Raw genomic sequence first — 25,502 nt, 5'->3', positions numbered from 1 at the left:
GGGAGTCCATCTGAGAAGCGCCATTAAGACTCTGGCAGTCCAAAAGGGCCTGGACAAACCACCGGGATCGAGGTAACCGGACACTGAGGGATTGATCACCTGTGAGTCAGTACCTGGGCAACAAGTTGAAGGAGATCCAGTCGTAACTCATCCAAGGAGGGATACCTCCGAGAATTCAATCCAGAAGGGAACTTGTGGCAGAAGTACCTTTCTGAGGCTCACCGAGGGGGGTCTGTGGCAGGGACTCTTTCTCAAGTTCAAGTTCACCAAGGAGGGTCTGTGGCAGAGACTTTATCCTATAATTGTTCGAGTGATACTCCGGCTGCCAGGTCAGTGAGAGAGGCCTGTCCGGGTACACTAAACCCACTCCGGCGGGAGTGGCGCATAAAAGTGTTACGCTTGGGAGCAGGACTGTTTCCTATTATCACGCCTGAATCTGCTATTCTCCATCAACTTCTTCAACTCTACTTTCCTCACCATAAGTTTACTGTTTTTTACCCGGCTGGGTAATAAAAAGCACAGCAAAGAGCACCTGTCGTGGACATTTCTTTACTTCTACTATATGCAATATGCATCATTCACCCCTAGGAATTCGGAGGAGCCAAGAGGTAATACGCCACCCAAAAATCCAGCAGCTCCTCCGGGGGTAATGCTACATAAATAAAAAATGCCCTTTGGAAAACCTGCTTTTTCCTTATTATATTTTCAGTAAACACGCTATTTTTGATTGTGAGTTCAGATCATGTCCGCAGTGGAGAGTGTGGGCCAGATTCAAGAAGCACTTGCACCCGCGCAACCAAAGGTTGCGCGGCGCAAGTGCTTATTTGCTCCGGTGTAACGAGTGCTCCTGCTTCAGGAACCTCGTTACACCGACTGCAGCCTAAGATATGACAGGCATAAGCCTCCTTATGCCTTCATATCTTTGGCTGCATTCTTGCGATGCCCGCTAGGGGGCGCGGCCATTGTGATCTGTGTATAGTATGCAAATTGCATACTACCACCGATTCACAAAAGTTGCGCGGGCCCTGCGCACGCAAGGTACGGAGTTTCCGTACGGCGACTTTAGCATAAGGCTGCTCCTGCTAATAGCAGGGGCAACCAATGCTAAAGTATAGCTGCGCTTCCCGCTCGTGAAATTTTAATTTCACGTCGTTTACGTAAGTGAACCGTGAATGGCGCTGGACGTCATTCACGTTCACTTAGAAGCAAATGACGTCCTTGCGACGTCATTTGCCGCAATGCACGTCGGGAAAGTTTCCCGACGGAGCATGCGCTGTTCGCTCGGCGCGGGAGCGCGCCTAATTTAAATGATTCCCGCCCCCGGCGGGATCATTTACATTAGGCAGCCTTACGCCCGGCTGTTTAGCATATCGCCCGCGCAATTTACGGAGCAACTGCTCCGTGAATCGCGGGCAAAACGCAATATTTGCGTGGGCGCAGAGAAACATTTTTGCTCTTTGCCCACGCAAATATTGCGCGAATCTACCTGAATCTGGGCCTGTGTTTTTAACTTTTTGAAAGTCCATAATGGGAGAATTCAATTTGTAGCACATAACTACTCCACAATATACTATAGATCACAGGGGTAAATCGAGAATATCAATTGTTGGAACAGTTTAGAAGACAGAACACTAACCTACAAATCTCATGAGGAAAGGAGAACAATAGGCACCAGGTGAAAAACGAATGAAGAATATGTACAGTGTCATTTCCTCCATCCAAATAAAATAATAATGCTGTTTTTCTGGAATAGCCAGACTTCACGCTTTTAGTTTCAGGAACAATGCTGCTTGTTCTCATAATGCAATATAATTCTTGGGCGATTTATACGTGTTGTCTGCGGTTGCATCCCAAGAGAAAGTAAGACTGCTACAATGATTAATCACTGTTCTCTAATAAGACTGCAATCTCCATAAAAACACTATAAGCAAGTAAACATTCTCCCTTGACGTCCTAAGACTGCATACTACTTTTAGAATCTGTTTTTAAATAAACCCATTTTCATTAGATGTTCTAGATGACCAGATGCACATTAATAAAACATTATTTCAGTGGCTTAAATAATGTCAAAACACAGCCAGGCAAGCCCACACAAAGTTTTTTTTTTCTCAAGCACTTATTAATAAGGGTGCAAACAAATCATCTATGTACTGTAGTTTAAGATAAAAAATGAAGAACGTGTCTTTTTTTCCCCAATCTTTTGAAAGGGGAATTTACGCTGTACAAACTACCAACTGATATGTCATGACAATGAAAAAACAAAATAGAGATATACACGCTTAAAAAAAAGAAAGAAAAAGTAATTTATTCTAAAATATCCAAAGAAGGTTGGAGTCTCTAAATGTAGACACTATTTTCAAAATTAACTGTCTCCTATATGCATTAAAGCCATTTGGTAAGGCATTTTTTTGTTAAATAACAAACATGTTAGGCCCCTTTCACACTTGTACGACTTCTCCTGCGACTTGGGACTGCAAAGTCACAAGATTCCCATGATTTCCAAAGATTACCATTCATATTAAAAGGACTTGAAGTTGTGCCGACTTCAAAGTAGTACTTTGGTCCGACTTTAATGCGAGTTACACAGGCATTCCCTGAAATTGTGGCACGATCGCTACAAAATTGCACGTCTTTGAACTCCTCCTCTTCCTTCTCCGAGTGCCCCCATAACAAGCTGCTTGCTATGGGGGCACCTGTGAAGGCTCAATACTGAGCCGGGCTGTCTGCGCCTATAAATACAAAAAGCCCCGCTCAGCCCTGCCCCTCGCTTATAGGTGTTGACTGACAGAAGGAGGAGCCAATGGTTTCCGCTGCTACCAAAACTTTTATGAGAAGAGAGAGCGGGGAGAAAAGTTGCTGCGGATAAGTACAGCTCTAGATCAAGATCAGGCTCAGGTAAGTGTTCACGGGGAGGCTGTGGAGAAGAAAATGTTGCAAGTTTTTTTATCCTAATGCAGAGACAGCATTAAAGTGATTGTATATATTTTTTTAAATAACAAAACATGTCATACTTGCCTCCACTGTGCAACTCGTTTTGCCCCGATCCACCTGTTCTGGGGTCCCTCGGAGGCTCTCTCGACTCCTCCCCTCATTAGATAACCCCCTGGGTGAATCGCTCTCCTGAGGGGGTTACCTTTTGGGCGCGCTCCCGAGTCATTCATTAGGCCTCAATAGCCACCGAATGTATGACTCGGTCCTGCCCCCATGTCATTGGAATTGGTTGACAGCAGCAGGAGCCAATGGTTGCGCCATAGCTGGTGTGCTTGTCCCCGAGGAGAAGAAAACCGAGCTTAAGTAAGTAAAACGGGGGGCTGGGGGGCTGGTGACTGGCGATTGCAAGGCGTTTTTTCACCTTAATGCATAGGATGCATTAAGGTGAAAAAACATGAGGGTTTACAACCCCTTTTAAGGTAAAAATATTTTACCTTTACAACCACTTTATAGGAGAAAGTATGTTATAGGGAAAATTGTATTGCTCTGATCACAGTGTGTTAAAAGTCAGTGTCCCTGATCAGTGGCCACACCAGTTATATAACAACGCTGTACTGACTGGTGACAATATGTAAAAAAATAAATTAAAAAAATTGGACTTTTTTCTTAATTTTCAAAAAATGTATGACAAAAAATTACACCGTCAAAAGACTCACCATGTCTCTTACTATATACCTTGGACTGTCTACTTTCCAAAAAGGGGTAATTTTGGGGGATATCTGTACTGTCCTGAATATTTTGCACCTCAAGAAATGAGATAGGTCGTCAGTATATCAGGACTGATCTATTCTCAGATATACTATTTATACCATAGTTAGTGGACTCTATAACTTTCCTACAGAGTAAATAATCCACACTGATTTGGGTTGATTTCACTAAAGAAATGTAGCAGAATATATTTGGTTTAAATGTAAGAAGAATGATTATTTGCAAAATGTATTATTTACATTTTTTTAGTTTATTTAGCAAAAAAAAAACAACCCAGTGGTGATTAACCACTTGCCCACACGGCACTTTCACCCCCTTCCTGCCCAAGCCATTTTTCAGCTTTCAGCGCTGTCACACTTTGAATGACAATTGTGCGGTCATTATCATTTTTTCCCACAAATAGAGATTTCTTTTTGTGGTATTTGATCACCACTGCGGTTTTTATTTATTGCACTATAAACAAAAGAAGAGGGACAAGTTTGGAAAAAAAACACAATATTTTTAACGTTTTGCTATAATAAATATCCTTTTTTTTTTATTATTCAAATTTTTCCTCAGTTTAGGCCGATACGTATTCTTCTACATATTTTTGGTAAAAAAAAAAATCGCAATAAGCATATATTGATTGGTTTGCGCAAAAGTTATAGGGCCAGATTCACATATAATTACGTTGCTCCTGGGCAGCGTAACGTATGTAATTTACGTTACACCGCCGTAGGTTTACAGCGTAAGTGCCTGATTCTCAGAACACTTACCTGTAAACTTGCGGCGGTGTATCGTAAAAGTGCTTGGCGCAAGCCCGCCCAATTCAAATGGGGCGGGCACCATTTAAATTAGGCGCGTTCCCGCGCCGAGCGTACTGCGCATGCTCCGTCGCGTAAATGACCCGACGTGCATTGCGCTAAATGACGTCGCACCGACCTCATTTGCTTAGACGTTAACGTAAATGGCGTCCAGCGCCATTCACGGACGTCTTACGCAAACGACGTTGATTTTTAAATTTCGATGCGGGAACAACGGCCATACTTAACATGGCTTAGTACAACTAGGGCTCAGCCCTAATTTTACGCAACGTAACTCAACGGAAACTACGTACAGTTAGATCGACGGGCCGTTCGGACGTTCGGGGATCGCCGTAAGTATTCATTTGCATATTCTACGCCGGCCGCAATGGCCTCGCGACCTAGCGGCCGGCCTAGAATTGCATCCCTAAGATCCAACAGTGTAATTCAATTACACCTGTCGGATCTTAGGGCTAGCTATGCGTAACTGATTCTATGAATCAGTCGCATAGTTAGGACGGCCCTAACACAGAGATACGACGGCGTATCAGGAGATACGCTGTCGTATCTCTTTGGTAAATTTGGCCCATAGGGTCTACAAAATAGGGGATAGATTTATAGCATTTTTATTATTTTATTTATTTATTTTACTAGTAATGGCGGCGATCAGCGATTTTTATCATTACTGCGATATTGCGGCAGACACATCGGACACTTTTGACACATTTTTGGGACCATTCACATTTATACAGCGATCCCTGCTATAAAATGCATTGATTACATACGTATAAATGTGACTGGCAGGGAAGGGGTTAACACTAGGGGCCGATCAAGGGGTTAATGTATTCCCTAAGGAGTGATTCTTACTGTGGGGGGAGGGGAGTGACTGGGGGAGGTGACCGATGGTTGTCCCTATGTACAAGGGACACACCATCGGTCCCCTCTCCCTGACAGGACGTGTATCTGTGTGTTTACACACACAGATCCACAGTCCTGCTCAGTTACTGGGCAATCGTGGGTGCCTGGCGGCCATTGCGGCCGCCGGGCATGTGCATCGGGTCCCCAGTGACGCGGCGCGCGCGTGCCCCCTAGTGGCTTAAAAAGACATGACGTCACATGACGTCCACCCAGAACAATAGGGTCTGCCTCCCGCCGTCATTGGATAAGTGGTTAAAGGGGTTGTAAAGGTTTGTTTTTTATTTTCTAAATAGGTTCCTTTAAGCTAGTGCATTGTTGGTTCACTTACCTTTTCCTTTGATTTCCCTTCTAAATGTTTTTTTTTGTCTGAATTTATCACTTCCTGTTTCTCCTCAGTAAGCTTGCCCCCATCATCCGAGCTGTTCTGGCTGGGGGTTAGTCAGCCAGAACAGCTTACTGAGGAGGAACAGGAAATTAGAAATTCAGACAAAGAAAACAAAGAATAAAAACATTTAGAAGGTAAATGCTTCAATATTTTTTTATTATATTATAAATTCACTTCAGTGAAAATTAAAAATGAATGCTTGAGATTAGGGTTGCACCAGTGCCAATACCGAGCATTTGCACAAGTACTTGCACTCGTGCAATTGCTCCGATGCGTAATGCGATACCTGGGTCCTCAGCATAGCAGGGGGGGGGGGGGGGTCAGCCTCACAGATTATTGGTGCAGGCAGTTACAGGCCCTGTATAGCTTTCAATAAAGAAGATGACAGCCATTTCTCCTCCTCTCCCTGCTTTATTGAAAGCTATACAGGAAGATTGGTGCCTGTAACTGCCCGCATTGTTCGTCCCACCTGTCCCCTGTGTCCTCCTCCGGCTCCCCGAGTCCTGCTCTGGTCCCTTTTGTGCTCCTCAACCCCCCCTCGTCCTGGATCTGTCAGGATGGGAAGCGGATATATCATTTACCGGCTCCTTCGCTTTCTGAATGAACAGAGTCAGTGATCACTGACTGTCCATTCATAACTGAGCATCGTAAACTGTGTTTACAATGTTTTCAGTTTATGAATGGAGAGGAGCCTCTGTCTCCTCTCCATTCATCTTCAGTGCAGCTGAGGCTGCAGAGAAAGGGACTGGGGAATCTGTGTCCTTAGTCCCTTTCCCTGTCTCAAAAGGAAGATGTCCGAGGTCTGTTTAGACCCCTGACATCTCACCAAAGCCCTTCAACAGGGCTGATAAAAAAAATAACAAATTAATTGTAATAAATAAATATTTAAAAGGTTAAATTGTAATATATATATATATATATATATATATATATATATATATATATAAAATAAAAAAACACTGACACCCTCCACTCACTCCCCCCAGCCCAAAAGAAAGCATTGTGAAAAAAAAATGACAAATATATAAAATGTAAACAAATAATTAAAACAAAATGATTGTAAAAAATAAAATAAATAAAAATAAAATACTACTGACACGGTCCATACCTCATCAGTGCTGAAAACCACAGTCATATGACATTAAAAAAAAGTATCAGTGATCGACAAGTACTTGGGAAAAAAAGTATTGATACTTGTAGTCGGTCTTAAAAAACTGGTATCAGTGCAGAGTGCAACCCTACTTGAGATGTAAAGAGAGCAGTATACCTGCTGAGCAGTTTAGATTTTCCTGCAGAGATGCCTGCATTGCACCTTCCTTTCCAGTCCCATTTTGTCCTAGAATGCACCTGCTGGTGATTCTGAAACACCCTCCTTGCATACACAAAAGGATTCATGTAATAGAATTGCCAGTACTAAAATTTCTCACAGCAACAAATCAGACTCAACCCTGCCTTGGAGGTTCTATTGTAAAACAGAATACTGATGCTGCAGCATAGAGTGAATATGTATGTTTGTTTTTTTTGTTGGTTGTCTTACATCAGCTCTAAGATTGAGAACTGAGCAATCATATCATGATCACTTAGTTCCTGGACAGCTCAGAGCAAGGGCAGAAACTGTCAGTCACTGCTCTCTTCAGTGTCCCTCCAGTGCTCACTGATGCACCGGGCTGGAGAGGGGGCGTAGCTGGATCCAGACAATATAGAGGTTTTCAGATTAGCCACTGGAGGGAGATCTTAGTGGCTCAATGCAATTAGATTGTCAGTCTCTAACAAAAAAATTATTTGTATAAAAGACCTAGAGGAGACATTGTTGACCTCACCTTCTAAAAATGCTAGGTGCCTAGCTGTCATACTAACTCTGGATTTAAATCCTCAAAGGGCCTGTTTATACTTGTGTGGGGGGAGGAGGGGGGGAAATAAAACCCTGCGACGAGTCAAGTTTTTACTGCTCCCCCTTTAGCTGGGAAGGCAGTGGCCACAGGTATACACACATAATGCGACCGTGATGCTTCATGGCTGAGACAGGAATTATACCCCCTGTTGCGCTTGGTGGGCACTACTACCAGCTGAATGCAACACATTCGCTGCAACCACACCTACAACAGCACACAATGCACATGGTTGCAAACCAGTAGTCTGGCATTTAAGTGGTTACAAAAGGCTATGAGGAGATGATACAACTCTTCCTCGCCACCTGTAAAGTATTCTCTGAAGAGGGAAACTCTTCAGATAGCAAAGCAAGTGTAAACAAGGCCTTAAGCCTCATACACACGACCGGTTTTCCTGGCAGGAAAACTGCCAGGAGAGCTTTTGGCCGGGAATCCCGGCCGTGTGTATGCTCTCTAGCATTTTACAGGGCACAGTGGCAGCATTTTACAGGGCACGGTGGCGCTAATTGATAAGCACAGTGGTGCTAATTGATGGGCACAGTGGTGACAACAATTGATGGCACAGTGGTAACAATTAATGGCACAGTGGTAACAATTAATGGCACAGTGCCTGCGTTTGGCATGGCACAGTGATGACAATTGATGGGCACAGTGGTGACAATTGATGGGCATAGTGGCGACAATTGATGGGCACAGTGGCTGCGTTTGATGGCATGGCACAGTGGTGACAATTGATGGGCACAGTGGCGATAAATGATGGCACAGTGGCTGCGTTTGGCATGGCACAGTGGCTGCATTTGATGGCATGGCACAGTGGTGACAATTGATGGCACAGTGGCGACAATTGATGGGCACAGTGGCTACATTTGATGGGCACAGTGGCTGCCTTTGAGGGGCACAGTGGCTGCCTTTGATGGGCACAGTGGCTGCCTTTGATGGGCACAGTGGCTGCCTTTGATGGGCATATTGAGGCTGCAATTGTTTGTTTTTTTTTCGTTTGTTTGCGCCCCCCCAAACATTTTGAGCACCAGCCGCCACTGGAGAGTTCCCTTCACTTCCTGTACCATAGCCAAAACAGGACGCATGAGGAAATCCCTCCAAAGTGAGGGAATCCCTGGTTGTCACCAGGGTCACCAGAAGTAGTGTCCCCATTGGAATTTTCCCCTTTGTAGTGACAACTTAAAATGTGAGACTTTCTTTCACTTTTACACTTAATGATAACAGTAAACAGAAAGAGAGTGGATACCCTGCGCTGCCAGGTGTGCGTAAATGGTAGCTGCTGACACGGCTTATTCAAAAAAGCAAAACAACCAAAAAAATACGTATGTGTAGCGCTAAAATTAATAAATGAATATCAAAATACCAAAAAATGTGTATAGTAAAAAATAAAACACATATAACATTAATAAATGTTAGACACAAATTGTGAAACATGCGAGATTCCTCTGTAGCGAGGGGTGACAACAGTGCCAACTGGCACGTGAACTGATGCACCTAAGGTGGTATCAAACATAAAAACAAAGTCCAACAAAAACTCCTAAGTGTGATGATCCGAGGTATGTAGCAAAGTTCATCAACATCCACAAGTCATTCAAGTGAAAAGGTGAATAAATAGAAAAAGCGTGACTCCTTTAACGTGACAATCCCATCACCGGAAAAAGTGCAGGCTTACCGGAACTTGTTGACCACTGGTGGCATATGCCAAAAGAGGTCAGTCAAGGCTTTATATGACGATTGTCAAACAGCAATCCTTGGCAGGAAGCGTAGGTCCAACTGGTGGGTAGGTCCTTATATGGAATAGGTCCCCAGGAGTAAGCCGGAAGCTATACTGATGTTGGTATCCCAAAACCAATTGGCTCAGTGTGTTAGTGGTGCATAGAGAAAAATAAAGAGAAGTGGCCACATAGCGTAACTCCGTATAAAAGAAAAAATACGTGTTTATTCACAGCTAACAAACTTACATTTGGCTGGAAGTAAAAGAGCTCTTGCATGTAAATGGGGCGACAGTGGAGTCCTCCCGACGCGTTTCGTGGTCAAAAGCACATCGTCTGGGGTGTCACGCTTTTTCTATTTATTCACCTTTTCACTTGAATGACTTGTGGATGTTGATGAACTTTGCTACATACCTCGGATCATCACACTTAGGAGTTTTTGTTGGACTTTGTTTTTATGTTTGATACCACCTTAGGTGCATCAGTTCACGTGCCAGTTGGCACTGTTGTCACCCCTCGCTACAGAGGAATCTCACATGTTTCACAATTTGTGTCTAACATTTATTAATGTTATATGTGTTTTATTTTTTACTATACACATTTTTTGGTATTTTGATATTCATTTATTAATTTTAGCGCTACACATACGTATTTTTTTAACAGTAAACAGGACAAATGCAGTGAGGAAGGCAAATCCTCCTGAGGACACAGCAATAAAAACCTGACATATTCGAATTTCTCTTCACTCTATCCAAAACTAAAAAAAGATTTATTTTGACTTCCCTTCAAATTCTATACCTTGGCGTACAGTACAGGACACAGGCAAAGTAATCATAGGTTATAGGTGTGTAAATTTAGGTGACTGGATACTGCCAAAGCCCTATAACCCACTTAGTCCTTAGTTTTGTAGCAAACAATACATTGAAAAACAAGTATTGAGAGAGATTGACTGCATAGTAAAACAAGAAATGAGAGTGATTGACCATGTCCTGTACTGTACAAGATATGGAATTTCTCAAATTTGACTGCAAAATTTAAATTGCGCTTCACCCCCTTGTCTACTAAGGTGTGGCTTTCAAGTGAAAGTAATCTGAGTGGCTTTAGAGTCACCCAACCACTTTTAAGGTACCAGAAATGTGATGCCGATTTCCCTCCTTTTCTGCAGGTGGCCCCCATAGTGATAAAATGCCCCAACATTAAAAGCAGAAGGAGCTTGAGGAACATCTGTTCCCAGATTTCCTCTGCAACTAATGAACTTGGAAGTGATGAGTTTTATATCACTTTCAGGTTATGAGCTGTCAATACCCAGCTACTGAATTAATGGAAGCAGGGAATCTGTGCTTGATTAGCTGCAGTGGGGAGTAAGGCAGACACTGGAGTCTCATAGAGGTCATAACAAGGACCTGTTGCCTGCTCGTGCTATTACATGGGGGCTTGTTAGTCCCTTTGTAACTGCAATAAAGTTTAATGAAAAAACAAGTGTTAAAAATACATTATGATAAAACAAATACAAATATTTAAAAAAACACACATCTTTGACAAAATGTCAAAGAAAAGGGGAAAACAAATGAGAAAGCTGACGTAAAAAAGGAGGAAATACTAACATCGCAGTTAACACCTCTAAAATGTTAAGTGGGAGGTGTGGGTTACAGCAATTAAACACAAGCAACCATGTGAAGTTCTGGAAAAGCTAGAACTCACACTATAAAAATAAATATTTTTCTGCAAAACACCATACCATTATACAATGTTTAGCCAGTCTGTAAAATAATAATTTAGTGTGTTGTTTTATTGCTAATGTATACACTGCATATAAATTCAGAATTGGAAATCACTTTTTTAGTAGCGGAAAACTGTAAGAGAGAGTACACAGAGAACTATAGAGATAAAAACAACATCCTTCAGTGCCAAACACATGACCAAAGCCTAGGCTTTTTGGTCACGTGGTCTCTGCCTGATCAAGGAGGTCAACCTGACCAAATGTTTAAGCTTGTGGTCATGTGGCCAGCACTGGAAAGAGTCTGGAGTAGAGATGGGAAGGCCTGGGGGGAAAAACTGAAAAAAAGGGATTTTTATTAACAGCTTACCTGTAAAATCCTTTTCTTGGAGTACATCACGGGACACAGAGCAGCATAGCCATTACATATGGGTTATATAGTGTACCTTCAGGTGATGGACACTGGCACTCTCCGACAGGAAGTTCCCTCCCTATATAACCCCCACCCATAGTGGGAGTACCTCAGTTTTGTAGCAAGCAATATGCATCCCAAAATTCCCCATAAGAGGGGTGGGAGCTCTGTGTCCCGTGATGTACTCCAAGAAAAGGATTTTACAGGTAAGCTGTTAATAAAAATCCCTTTTTCTTTATCGTACATCACGGGACACAGAGCAGCATAGCCATTACATATGGGATGTCCCCAAGCAATGCTCCATGAGGGGAGGGAGACAACCAGAAAAAACCAAACAAGAGGTGCCACCGGACAAGAGGAGATTAAACTGCGGCCCGCAGTACCGCCTGCCCAAAGGCTGAATCAGCGTTCCTCCTAACGTCCATTTGATAAAATTTTGCAAATGTGTGGACAGATGACCAGGTTGCTGCCCTGCAGACCTGAGCCATAGGGACCTGGTGATACGCTGCCCAAGAGGCACTTATAGCTCTAGTGGAATGAGCCTTAACCGATAAGGGTGGACTCTTCCCCTTCAGGCCATAGGCCTGAATAATCGTCTGCCTAATCCACTTAGCAATAGTGGCCTTAGACGCTGCCTGGCCCTTCTTGGGCCCTTCCGGCAGAATGAATAAGACGTCCGTCTTACGAATCTGGGCTGTAGCTTCCAAGTAAATCTTTACAGCTCTAACTACATCCAAGGAATGTAGTAACCTCTCTTCCTTAGAAGAAGGCTTTGGAAAAAATGATGGAAGAATCACATCTTGATTAAGGTGAAAATTTGATACCACCTTAGGCAGGAAGGACGGAAGCGGCCGCAAAACGACCCTGTCCTTATGCAATAATAAATAAGGTGCCTTACATGACAAGGCTGCCAACTCCGACACCCTTCTGGCGGATGCCATGGCCACCAGAAACACTAGTTTCCTAGTCAAAAGGACCAAAGGGATCACGGACAAGGGCTCAAAGGGCTGGCTTTGCAAGGCCGATAGAACCAAATTTAGATCCCAAGGATACAGGGGAGCTTTAATCGGGGGATTCACCCGAATAACACCTTGTAAAAAGGATTTCATTAAGGAATGGGCAGCCAACGATCTCTGGAAGAAGACCGACAAGGCAGACACCTGCCCCTTGATTGTGCCGACCGCCAAACCTTTTTCCACTCCCAACTGTAAAAACTCCAGGATTCTCCCAATAGTATATTTGCGGGGATCCCATTTCTTGGTTTCACACCAGGTAATATAGGCCTTCCACACCCTATAGTATATTAACCTGGAAACTGGTTTTCTTGCGTTTATAAGGGTAGAAACGACCTGCCCTGAAAGGCCTCTGTTTCTGAGAATCAGGGACTCAGCCGCCAGGCCGTTAAATTTAGGGCCTGTAAGGCAGGGTGGTAGAATGGCCCTTGTGAGAGGAGGTCCGGACGTAGAGGGAGGACCCAAGGCTCCTCTACGGTCATCCTTTTTATCAAGGAGTACCAAGGTCTTCGGGGCCACGCTGGGGCCACTAGAATCGCTGGCTTGCGTTCCCTTTGAATTCTGTGAAGAAGACGGGGTAGCATCCGTATTGGAGGGAAGGCATAGATTAGCGCAAACTGATGCCAAGGACACACCAAGGCATCTGTCCCGCAGGCCAATGGATCCCTCGTTCGAGAGACAAAGTTTGCTACTTTGGCATTGAATCTGGACGCCATAATGTCCACCTCCGGAGTACCCCACTTCCGGCAAATGACCTGGAACACTTCGGGATGGAGGGACCACTCCCCTGGGGACATCTGTTGGCGGCTGAGGAAGTCCGCTTGCCAATTGTCCACCCCGGGGATAAAGATAGCTGAGATGCAGGGGACATGGGCTTCTGCCCATGAAAAGATCCGATCTACCTCCCTTTGGGCTGCCTGACTCCTGGTGCCACCCTGGTGGTTTATATAAGCTACGGCAGTGGCATTGTCGGATTGTACCCTTACTGGGGAGCCGTGCAGAACCTCCGTCCAGCCCAAAAGAGCCAACCGAGCTGCTCGGATCTCTAAGACATTTATGGGTAGGGCTGATTCTGCCCTTGACCATTTCCCCTGTAGGGTTAAATCGTCTAGGACTGCACCCCAACCTGATAGGCTGGCGTCCGTGGTTACTATCCTCCATGAGGGGGGATTGAACGATCTTCCTTTCAGAAGATTTTTTGTGACTAGCCACCAACACAGGCTCTGCCTTACCGCATAGGGAAGGGAAATGGGAAGATCCAAGGCCTGGAGTCTTTTGTCCCAGGCCGTGAGAATTGCTCTCTGTAGCCTCCGAGAATGGATCTGGGCATAGGGCACTGCCTCGAAGGTGGCCACTAGCTTTCCCAACAGGCGCATGCAGAGGCGTATAGATGGCCTTGTGCTGCTTAGGACTATGTGGATTAACTCCCTTATCGAGTCCACTCTGGACTGGGGCAGGAAGATCCGTTGTTGTCTTGTATCTAAAATCAGACCTAGATACTCCAACCTTCTTGTGGGCTGTAAAGCCGATTTGTCCCGGTTTAGAACCCAACCCAGGGACTCTAGGCAGTTTACTGCTAGCAACACTGCCCGATTTAGACCGGCCGCTGAGTGGTCGACTACCAGAAGATCGTCTAGGTAGGCCATGATCAGAATGCCCTGTTCCCTTAGGATGGCTAATACGGGGGCCAGGATCTTCGTAAAAACCCGAGGGGCCGTGGCTAGTCCGAACGGAAGAGCCACGAACTGATAATGCCGATAGTTTAGGGCAAAACGCAGATACCTGTAATGGCCTGGGAAAATCGGAACGTGCAGGTATGCGTCCTTTATATCGATGGAGGCCAAGAACTCCTTTCCTTGGAGGGCGGCCACCACCGAACGAATGGACTCCATTCGAAAAGACCGGACTCTTAAAAAGCGGTTTAATAACTTTAGGTCCAGAATAGGCCTGACGTCGCCGTTTGGCTTCGGGACAACGAAGAGGTTTGAGTAAAACCCTTGTCCTTGCTCCCCTGCTGGTACTTCCATAATCACTCCTTGAGATAGGAGTCGCTCTAGGGCGGACAGAAGCGATGCCTGTCTCTGAGGGTCGCCTGGAAGTCTTGACGTTTGAAAGTGAGGAGGGGGGAACTCCCGAAACTCCAGCTTGTACCCCTGAGTTACTGAGGACAGAACCCATTGGTCGGTAACTTGGGCCCCCCACAACTCCGAGAACAACCGGAGTCTTCCCCCCACTCGAGAGAGTGGGGGCGCCCCTTCACAAGGCTGCCTTAGGGGCAGCCTTAACCGGCTTACGGTTCCAGGGTCTCTTGTTCCCCGCAGCTTGCCCCTGGGGCCTGTTTGCAGCTGCGCGTCCAGGAGGCCGTCGATACTGCCTAGAGAATGAGGGCCCTGGAACTGGAGAGGTTGGGCGCTTAAAAGAGGGACCTCGGAACCTTTTCTTAACCGGCAAAAGGGTGCTCTTACCACTAGAGATCTTTTGAATATATTTGTCAAGATCTTCTCCAAACAATCTCTCTCCTTGAAAGGAGAATCCTGTAAGGAGCTTTTTGCAGGGGGTTTCTGCAGACCAGTTCTTTAACCAAAGTAATCTTCTCATGTGAACCAAATACAGGGATAGGCGGGACGCCTGTTGGATTGAATCCTTGATAGCGTCTACCGCGAAACATAAAGCTCTAGGTAGATCGGCTAAGTCCTGAGCCTGTTGAGCCGGAAGGTCCTTTAGGGCCTGCTTGGCCTGGTCTTTTAAAGCCTGGCAGACGCCAATGGCAGCTACAGCTGGCTGGACCACTGCCCCCGCTGTGGCAAAGGATGCCTTCAGCAAGGTCTCAAGCCTTTTATCCACAGGATCTTTGAACATGTGAATATTGTCCACCGGACACGTTAACGCTTTATTGACACATGATATGGCTGCGTCAACAGTGGGGACAGCCCATTTCCTTGAAAACTCCTCCTCTAAAGGGTACATAACTGCGAACCTTTTAGGAGGCAAAAAAATCCTGTCTGGCTTAACCCAGTCCTGAAATATCAGGTCCTTTAATAAAGGATGGACCGGGAACACCAGGTTGGCTTGGGGCGCTTTTAGGGAGCCCAATGAGGACACAGCGGAGGCCAGAGGCTGAGGCAAAGGCATTTTAAAAGCTGACCGCACCATATCCGTTAAGGACTGGACCCACAATTTTTCTGCGTGAGAAGCTGAAAAAGGTTCGTCTATAATAGAATCTTCAGAACCTAAATGGTCCAGGTGATCCTCAGCCTGGTCTCCTGTATCTTCCAATTCCTCAGTGGAAAGGACATCTTCCTCAGGAGATTCAAACCTGGGAGACGGGGACCTAGCCCGCTTCTTCCCGGATAAAGAGGCCGTAATAAGAGCGGCCATCCTTTTTTCAAATCCACCCAAGGTGGAGGCTAACATCTCTTCCGTTACATAGGAAGGAGTTGGTTGAATAGGGCCCGCCATAGCACCTAGCAACCCCGATGGCTCACCCAGGGCAGCAACCTCCGGATCCTCCGGGGAGGTAGGGGCAGGTGGATTCTGGGAAATATCCTCCGAGCCCGATGGGGAACCCTTCGGCTTTTTAACACCTTTAGCATTTTTAGCGTTCCCTGCACCCTTAGGAGCCATAATACACAAATCTGAGATACTCCGCTAATATACAACTAACTGTAATAGCTGGAGAAAAACACACATTTAAATAAATGAGGAAAAAAATTAGGCTAGGGTAATGTTAGACAGAAAACTAAACTTCCCAAAACCTAACAAGAGATAGCAATATTGAGCCCCAAGGGCTTAATCATATCCAAATATTGCTTCCCTTAATGCTGGGCTAAGAGAGTACCAAATGCTAAGTACTCTGACTGCTACTTAGTACACCGGCTTTTCAGAGAAAATATGAGCTTAAACAGCTCTTTAGCAAGGTGTGTACAAAAAAACGGCCACTAGGTGTCACTGTGTCAGCATAACATAGGCAAACCTATCCTGCTCAGCTCAGCATCGCTGCTCCGTGTCCCTTCACAGCCTTCAGCAAACTGACAGGCTAAATAGAGTTTCCCCTCTGATGTACAGAGGGGAGGGAACTCCCTGGGCGTCCCCCGCCCCTCCACGCAGCGTCGGCGCCTATAACAGTGCGCGCGCACGCGCGCGCGCGCACGCTCCCGACGCCGCTCTGCAGGAAGCAGGAAGCAGAATCCATGTGGGGAGAGGAGCCCGGGAGCTGCTGGAGACACACAGACATCAGGAAGTAAGTAATTTAAACCTGACATGCTCCCCTTTACATTTCATGGAGCAAAAACACCTTGTAGCAGCAGCAGCAGTCTATTAGCCCAGCCAGAGGAACAGTATACCTGGGTGTTTGAGCCATCCAGTCATGCAGACTTTGTGGTTTCTCTTTAGCCCATGCACAGAGGCATAAAAAAAGGCTTTTCCCCAGAGTCCCCTGTGGGGAGCCCACTGACAAACCAAGTTCCGTAGGCCCCCCGCTTACCTTTCCACGCCGCAGGGTATTGCTCATGCAAGAGGCCCAATCTTCCCCCTTCACCGTGGGTATGGTCATAGACCTTCAGGGACCGGGGTCCAAGTCAGGAACACCACACACCTGGACCTATACAGCACTACTGGCAGCAGGTATCCATAGGTTAAAAAACCCAGTCCTGGAACCCAGAGTCCAGCCCTCCAAGGAGAGGCATTATAGGCAAAACCCCATCCACGAATTGGGGCCCGGGTACCGTCCACTTTGGCTATGAAGCACCTTGGACGGATCCGGTCGGCTGGCCCTGGTCCCAAGGACAAACTGCAGGCACAACCTTCAACGTGCACCAACACCTAAGACACTGGCGAAAAAACTGAGGTACTCCCACTATGGGTGGGGGTTATATAGGGAGGGAACTTCCTGTCGGAGAGTGCCAGTGTCCATCACCTGAAGGTACACTATATAACCCATATGTAATGGCTATGCTGCTCTGTGTCCCGTGATGTACGATAAAGAAATTGGGGGGTTCCTAAGTTTTATTTTAGGGAACATTGGGGAAAAAAAAGTGTAGAATATGTTATTTTACAATGATAAAAAATATATCCAGGACATGGTATTCAAGCTATATAACATTAAAATGAAGACATTAATGAAAGAGTTCTAAACCTTTATGTAAAGTCTTAAATTATTGCAAGATCTCTCAGATGAAGACATGCAAATCCAGGAATACAGTTAAAGGAACACTAAAGGTACAATTAAAAAAAAAAAAAAAATAACATACATGTTATACTTACCTCCACTGTGCAGATCGTTTTGCACAGAGTGACCCGGATCTGTGTCTTCTGGGGTCCCTCGGCGGCTGTCTCGGCTCCTCCTCGCAAAAGCTTTCCACGTTAATGCGAGCTCCCTCACATGGTGGAAAGCTTTTGCGAGCGCGCTCCCGTGATACAGCAGCGGCCATAGCCGCCGACTGTATCACTCGGCCCCGCCCCCCGGCGCGCCGCGTCATCCGCTGTGATTGACAGCAGCGGCAGCCAATGGCTGCGCTGCTATCAATCCGCCCAGCCTAGCCAATCAACGGCCAGGCTGGGAACCGAGCAAGATGACAAGCACGCGCCCGGGACTTTCGAACGGTGAGATAAGTAAAACGGGGGCTCGGGGGGGGGGGGGGGCGGTGCTGTCAGATGTTTTTTTACCTTAATGCATAGGATGCATTAAGGTAAAAAAACTTTTACCTTTACAAACCCTTTAAGGCAACACTGTACTTCTCAATGCAGTTCTCAAACAAGAGAAGTATGCATTTCAGCCACTAGGGGGCACTGCAGGGTAAAGGCTTTAGTTTAGTTTTCTTGTGGGTTACATCTTGTACCTCCTACAGTTGGGTGATTCTTGGGATACGGTAGATGATCGTTTATATCCTCTCAGGTAAGATAAGAGGGTACATTTGTCTGACAATCTAGTTTGATCTCTTTTGACCTTTAAATAATTCCTACTAATGCTCTTCACCATCACAGCATAATGGTTACCTATAGTCTGGTCAGTAAATAGTTTTTAATTGTGTTCTCTCAGTAAAATGGCGAGACTAACATCTAGAGCAGTGTTTCTCAACCTATTTCTAGTCGGGGCACCCTTAAAAAGTATTTTCAGTCTTGAGGCACCCCAGTCCAAGGCTTGGTTCACATTACAGTGTGAACCAAGCAAAATTCGGCTCATTCCTAACACACAGACAAATGCTCTGCTCTTTAGGGGTACCAATAATTCTTAATGGTACTGTGACGAACGCGAGTGTCAGATCCCCGCCCTCCGCGCCAACTTGCGACGAAGAACAGGCCGACCTCACACCACGCTGTCACTTACGTAACAATGCCACTCTCAGCTGCGCCCAGCACAAAGATTTCCCTGCTTGCGGGACCACAATCTAAGTGCTAGTAGCCGGAGAGCGATTGTCACTGGGCTAATGACACAATTAACCCTTTAACTGCCATCACCAACATTGATAAGGAAGCGTTGGTACTCCCGTCAATTAGCAATACCAATTAGGATTTTAGAATAAGCGTCTGCAGCACACACTGTCACCACAGGCAGGTCTGCTCAGAGGCCTTACTCTACACCAGTAGCACTCTTCAAAAGGCAGAGGTTCGTTCATAGCTGTGCTATGAGTTAGCTGGAAGTTATGAAACATGTGTAACGTTCATACTTATTCCTCAGTCTTCAGCGTTTATGAGTCTAAGGCATTTACGACCGAGGTCTGCAGATTCTCCGAGGTGAGAGGACGACAGTTTTACGACAGGCCAGGAACCCTGCCAGGAGACATTAAGAAACCTAGATTGCTCTGTTCCTCGGAGGAGATAACAGATCTTTTGAAGTAGAATGCCTATGAATTCCTGAGAATAAGGGAGGGAGGGAGTGAGTTTCTTTCCACTGCTTATACTGTTTTTAAACAACATGGCTGCTGTATGGTTCTTACACAACAGCTAGTCGCGTGTCCAGCGCGCAATATCGTTACAGGTACCCCCACACATTGGAAAACATGGGGTGCTTTTGCTGCAGTGCAATTTAAAAAAAAAAAAGAGTTTGGGGACTTGTTTCCCTGCATTTTGTGGGTACGGAAATAATGGACTGCCCTACATGCAGCTACACAGATGTGAACCAAGGGCTTGTTCACATGTCATAGGGGCGGTAAAACCACATGGTTGAGCTGTTTTTACCACCCCCAACTTCTCCACCTTTAGCTGCAGAGGCAGCAGCTGATGGTGTTCACATGCTGTGGCTGCAACTGGAGGTATACCGAGGGTGAATGGGGCTGCACTGCAACTACCCCGCAACTGTGTGCATTGCGCGGTTGCGATGTAGTGATGCTGATTTTATGGGCTTAAAACAGGTGGTAAAGAGGCAACATAATGCCTCTTTACCGCCTGTCAAATGCCTCTGAAAAGCAATCTGTGCATGGATTGCTTTTCTGAGGAGCAGCAGTCCTTGCTGCTATCAAACAAGCCCTACAAAAGCCATTCTGATGGTACAGGAATGGGGGGGTCAGGATTAAAAGTAACATACACACATACATACAGACACATGCTTACACATGCTTACACACACATAGCACGCACACACACATACAGACAGACACTTACATGTGCAGACACACACACAGACACATGTATAAAGCCATTTTAAAATGTATCTAGCTTCTAGCTCAGTACCTTTCCAGATTCCTCATTCAGCCGGGTACTGCACTCTAGGGGGGAGCAGAGAGCACAGCACACTCCTCTGCACTTTACTTTCACTTTTGAAGCCGACAGAGCTTCTCACAGTTCGGCAGGAGAGCTCATCTGACAGCCTTCTCTCCACTGACCCCGCGGCACACCTGAGAACCTCTGACGACACACTAGTGTGCCGGGGCACACTGGTTGAGAAAGGCTGATCTAGAGTGTGGAAACATTTTTACAAGAGCAAAACTGCAGTTTTCAAATATTGTGAGAAGAAATATTCTTTTCCAAAGGCTACAAGGATGACAAAACACACATCCGTGCATGCCCGAGGTGCCCAACAGACATTAAAAAATATTTTATGGAATGAAATAAGGACCATAATGAAAGTGCAAGTAGCTTTTCTCATTCCAGAAACACTTTCTGCTGCTTCTGGTTTCTTCACCAGCAGCATCTTCAAGTAAGGAAGTGTTGCAAACCACCACATCCCAATAATACACAATCCCTTATAGATAAAATGACACCTGAAAATCAGGAGAAAATTGTTCACGCTCTTGCAAGAGCAATATATGCTTCTAGATCAGCATTGTCAATAACTGAAAATGCATATTGGCAGGAACTTTTATATTATTATTAGGGAAAGGGGGTTGGTTACCTGTTCTCGTGTATGGTTGAAATGTTCTTCACATATACAGTCCTTGTTGTTTCATTTGAAAAAAAAACAAAACAAAAAAAAAAACATTTAAAAAGCAAGTTTAGTTTATTTACTGAATAAGCTGTACTTTTATTTCAAGCATAATACTTTTATATACACTGCATTTCACCTTCCCAGTGTAACAAAGTAACTTTCAATTTATAAAACTACTCCACTAAATTTATTTTAAATTTTTCCCGAACATTTCAACATTTTCCCCCCAAAAAAACAGGGAAAAAATAATATTTTTTTCCCATGGCTTAAAAATGTCCAGAAAGTTTACATCTCTAGTCTGGAGTAGCATTTTCTCCTATGATACTTTCAGCTATTTAAGCTACATACACATGGGCACATTTGCCTGTGCAGTGTAAAGATTAGGTTTTCCCTGATGCTCTAAAGCTGCGTACAGCAGCTCTTTGACAAGAATGGGCGAAGGCAGTGGTATGCAGCCATTTGTGTAAAGTAGCATAATGATGTAATGCACAATACGCATCTTGGATGCTTTTGATGTATTCCATTTGTACACATACACTGCATGAGGGAGTCATTCTGAACAGGCAAAACTCTGACAATTTCTGGTAGTGTCAGAGCTTGTTCCTTTCCTCCCACCAATCTACATGGCCTAATCTTATGATGAGCTGCCTCTCTGTTCAGTAGACAAGTATGGGAAGAGTCGGGCAAGCAATAAGGACGTGTTGAAGTTTTGTTGGGTCAGAATGTCTCAGCATTTGGCCATGAAGGAAGCTTTGTGCTTGCTAGCAGTGTTATCTTTCTTTTAAATTGGAATTAAACTACTCAAAGTGATAGTCCTGTTACACAACTTTACCAGTGCAGAGAAATCACACCCTAATAGGCTAACATGGTGTATTTTTTCCCTGTACATGTAATCAAACCAAACTTGAAACAGATACAAACTTTACAGCCAGTAAATTAACACCATAATCGTTTATAAAGAGTTCAGCAACCTATACAGGAACAAAGGAATTAGATACTATATGCCGGAAATAAACGAGTCAAAATAAAAATCCAGTCCTATTGAAAGTCAAGGTATTATATGTATTTATTTTTTTATATACAACCCCAAATTCCCAAAATGTTTGGACTTTTCGACATAAAACCAGAATGCAATGATTCTCAAGCCCACATTTTATTCACAAAAAAATAAATAGATAGAAAATGTTTAACCCTTTTGCTGTGTGGTCCATAGACCTCATTGCTCCTTCTGCTATAAGCTCATGGTCACTTCAGTGACCATAAACCTATAGTACAGTGTTTCTCAACCTGGGGGTCAAATTATGATTTGCCAGGGGTCACCAAATCATGGGCTGTTTCTGAAGCCTGCACTGTTCTCCCAGGAAGTGAAATGATAAAAGGGGGAGGAACAAAGAAAAAAGGGAGAGAAAGGAAAAGAGCCCGGGAGAATGTAGTGAAGATAGATGGAGAGCTAGTTAACCCTGACGAGAGGGTTGCCCTCCCTTACTTCATTATTGAAAGGGACCTGTTAAATCGCGTGTCACAGAGGATAGAGGACACCATTGAGCAACTGGTAGTGCCTAAAACGTACCGCAAGATGGTTTTGGAACTGGCCCATGGGCACATTCTTGGGGGACATTTGGGAGCAGAAAAAACCCAGGAGAGGATCACCCAGAGGTTTTATTGGCCTGGGATCACTAAGGAAGTGGAATTGTACTGCTCTTCCTGTCCAGTGTGTCAGATTACTGCACCCATGCCACATTTCCGCAGTCCGTTGGTACCCCTGCCCATTATTGAGGTCCCTTTTAAGAGGATCGCCATGGACTTGGTTGGCCCCTTACTGAAATCCACTAGAGGGCACCAGCACATCTTGGTAATAATAGACTATGCCACATGTTACCCAGAAGCGATTCCTCTCCGAAACACCTCTGCTAAAACCATTGCCAAAGAGTTATTTCAGCCGTGTGGGTCTTCCTAAGGAAGTCCTAACTGACCAGGGCACCCCGTTTATGTCTAGGGTGACCGAAGAACTTTGTAAACTCCTGAAAGTGACCCAATTACGTACATCAGTATATCACCCTCAAACAGACGGGTTAGTGGAAAGGTTTAATAAAACTTTAAAACTAATGTTGAGGAAGGTGGTGGATAAAGACGGAAAGAATTGGGATTATCTGCTCCCTTATCTGATGTTTGCCATAAGAGAGGTTCCCCAATCATCCACAGGGTTCTCTCCGTTTGAGCTACTGTATGGGAGGCACCCCCGGGGCCTACTGGACATTGCCAGGGAAACATGGGAGAGTGAGTTCCCCTCATCGAAGTGTGATTAAACATGTGGCCCAAATGCAAGATAAAATTGCCCAAGTGATGCCAATTGTGAAAGAACATTTAGCCCAAGCCCAATTGGCTCAACAAAGGATTTACAATCATGGGGTCCAGGTCCGTTCCTTTGCACCTGGTGATAGGGTGTTGGTGCTGGTCCCCACGGTCGAAAGTAAATTCCTAGCCAAATGGCAGGGTCCCCATGAAGTGTTGGAGAAAATGGGGGTGGTGAATTATAAAATTAGCCAACCGGGAAGACGAAAACCTGAGCAGCTCTATCACGTGAACTTGCTGAAACCATGGAAGGATAGAGTCCTTGGTCCCTAAGACTACCAGATTTTCTGCTCCATTTAACCTGGCTGTCCCTGAAGTTGGGATAGCGGAGACTCTATCCAAAACTCAGCAACAGGAGGTTAAAGAATTTGTGCTCCGTAATAAGGAGAAGTTTTCAGACCTGCCAGGTTGGGTCTCCGGAGTTGAACATGAATACACCAAAAAGGAAAACTCTGCGCTCCTGAAAGTTCACCAATTATAAATCCACTTAATGTTTGTGAAGAAAAACTGTGCTCACCATTTGCACTAATGATGTCTTGCTAGACAGCCCACAAACTAAAACCGCAAGCTTTAACCATTTGAAGTCTGAAGAGGGTGCTGGTCTGATGCAGACATTTGGAAAGTTTTTTTTTTTATACTTTTTTTATTATATTGTGTACATTGTGGAAACTTTCCCTTTTTTAACCATATAAAGGACTGGATCTTCCGAAAATTAAAGTGTTAATGTATGTTTTTTTCTTCACAAACATTAAGTGGATTTATAATTGGTGAACTTTCAGGAGCGCAGAGTTTTCCTTTTTGGTGTATTTGTGTATTTGTGGTACTTCAGGGTATCCGGATCTCTGCAGCACGGACTGTTCTCAGCCCATACGAGGGTTTTAAGTATTTCATGGGATATTAGTTATTTCCCATTGAGCGCCAGTGATTTTTTTGTATCAATCGGAGTTGAACATGACATTATCACCACACCAGGGGATAAGGTCAAGTTGAAGCCTTATAGAATTCCAGAAGCCAGGCGAGAGGCAATTCGCCAGGAAGTAAAAAATAGAATAGCTGGGTGTGATAGAAGAGTACTGCCCGGTACATGACGACGTTAGAACTGACCAAGGGTTATTGGCAAATTCCTCTCTCAGAGTCGGCCAGGGAAAAAACAGCATTTGTAACTCCAAACGGATCTTTCCAATATCGGAAGATGCCTTTTGGGTTACAGAATGCTCCCGCCACATTTCAACGCACCATGGAAAAGACCCTTCGGCCTGCATACCTCGATGGCGTTGTCATCCACAGTGAGGATTGGGACTCACACTTACCAAAAGTTCAGGCTGTGTTGGATTCCATCTGGAAAGCCAGGTTTACAGCCAATCCAAAAAAATGTACCCTTGGGCTAGAATAGGCGAAGTATCTGGGGTATACCATTGGAAGAGGTCTAATCAAGCCCCAAATAAACAAAGTTGAGGCTATTCAGGATTGGCCACGTCCCACCAAAAAGAAACAGGTTCGTGCATTTTTGGGGATCGCGGGCTATTATCGCCGCTTTATCCCCCATTTTGCCTTACAGGCTACTCCCCTGACCAATTTGACCAAAGGGAAGGAGTCTGTCATGACCAAATGGACTCCCGAAGCAGAAACAGCTTATTAGGCTTTAAAACAGGCCTTATGTAGTCAGCCAGTTTTAAATTCGCCTGATTTTTCACGGGACTTTGTGGTTCAGACAGATGCGTCAAATGTGGGGTTAGGAGCTGTACTGTCCCAGATTATCAAGGGGGAGGAACATCCTGTTATGTACCTCAGCCGAAGGTTGAAGGCCCATGAGGAGAATTATGCCACCATTGAGAAAGAGTGCTTGGCGGTGAAATGGGCTTTGGATTCTCTCCGGTACTACCTTGTGGGTAGACAGTTTGAACTGATGACGGATCATGCCCCATTGAAGTGGATGGCACAAAACAAAGAGACCAATAGGAGAATAAATAGGTGGTTGCTGGCCCTCCAGGAATTGAGTTTTGTGGTAACACATTGCCCCAGTGCTAAAATGGGGAATGCAGATGGGTTGTCCCGAGTGCATGCCTGCCTGGCAACCTGTGTCCCAACCCTAGGGTTGAAACAAGAGGGGGGGGTATGTGACAGGAGGTCAGGTAAATCTGTGGGTGTTGTCACAGACGGGAGATACATTTCTGCCTTGTTTAGACAATACACCACTTATTATCGGGTGTCGGCTGCAGTAGCCAGAAAGGTTTAAGGGCGTTGGAAAACTTCAGCTGTTC

The 25,502-nt window shown here is 45.1% G+C and overlaps 1 protein-coding gene across 15 annotated transcripts in view; it reads right to left on the bottom strand.

Moving 5' to 3' along the window:
- The window catches only part of RIMS1 (regulating synaptic membrane exocytosis 1), a 492,278-nt gene that overhangs the window by 358,045 nt on the left and 108,731 nt on the right, over nucleotides 1-25,502 (bottom strand). The window contains exon 1 of one of the 15 annotated variants that reach the window (XM_040349935.1): nucleotides 20,857-20,898. The exons of the other annotated variants lie outside the window; for them this stretch is intronic. The gene's annotated coding sequence lies outside the window, so the exon portion shown is untranslated. Of the gene's footprint in view, nucleotides 1-20,856; nucleotides 20,899-25,502 lie in introns of those variants that run through there. 15 annotated transcript variants of the gene reach the window in all.

The sequence above is a fragment of the Rana temporaria genome, chromosome 4 (genome assembly GCF_905171775.1).
Source record: "Rana temporaria chromosome 4, aRanTem1.1, whole genome shotgun sequence".
In the NCBI taxonomy this organism is placed as follows: Eukaryota; Metazoa; Chordata; class Amphibia; order Anura; family Ranidae; genus Rana; species Rana temporaria.
This window is presented reverse-complemented; position numbering and strand designations above follow the sequence as displayed.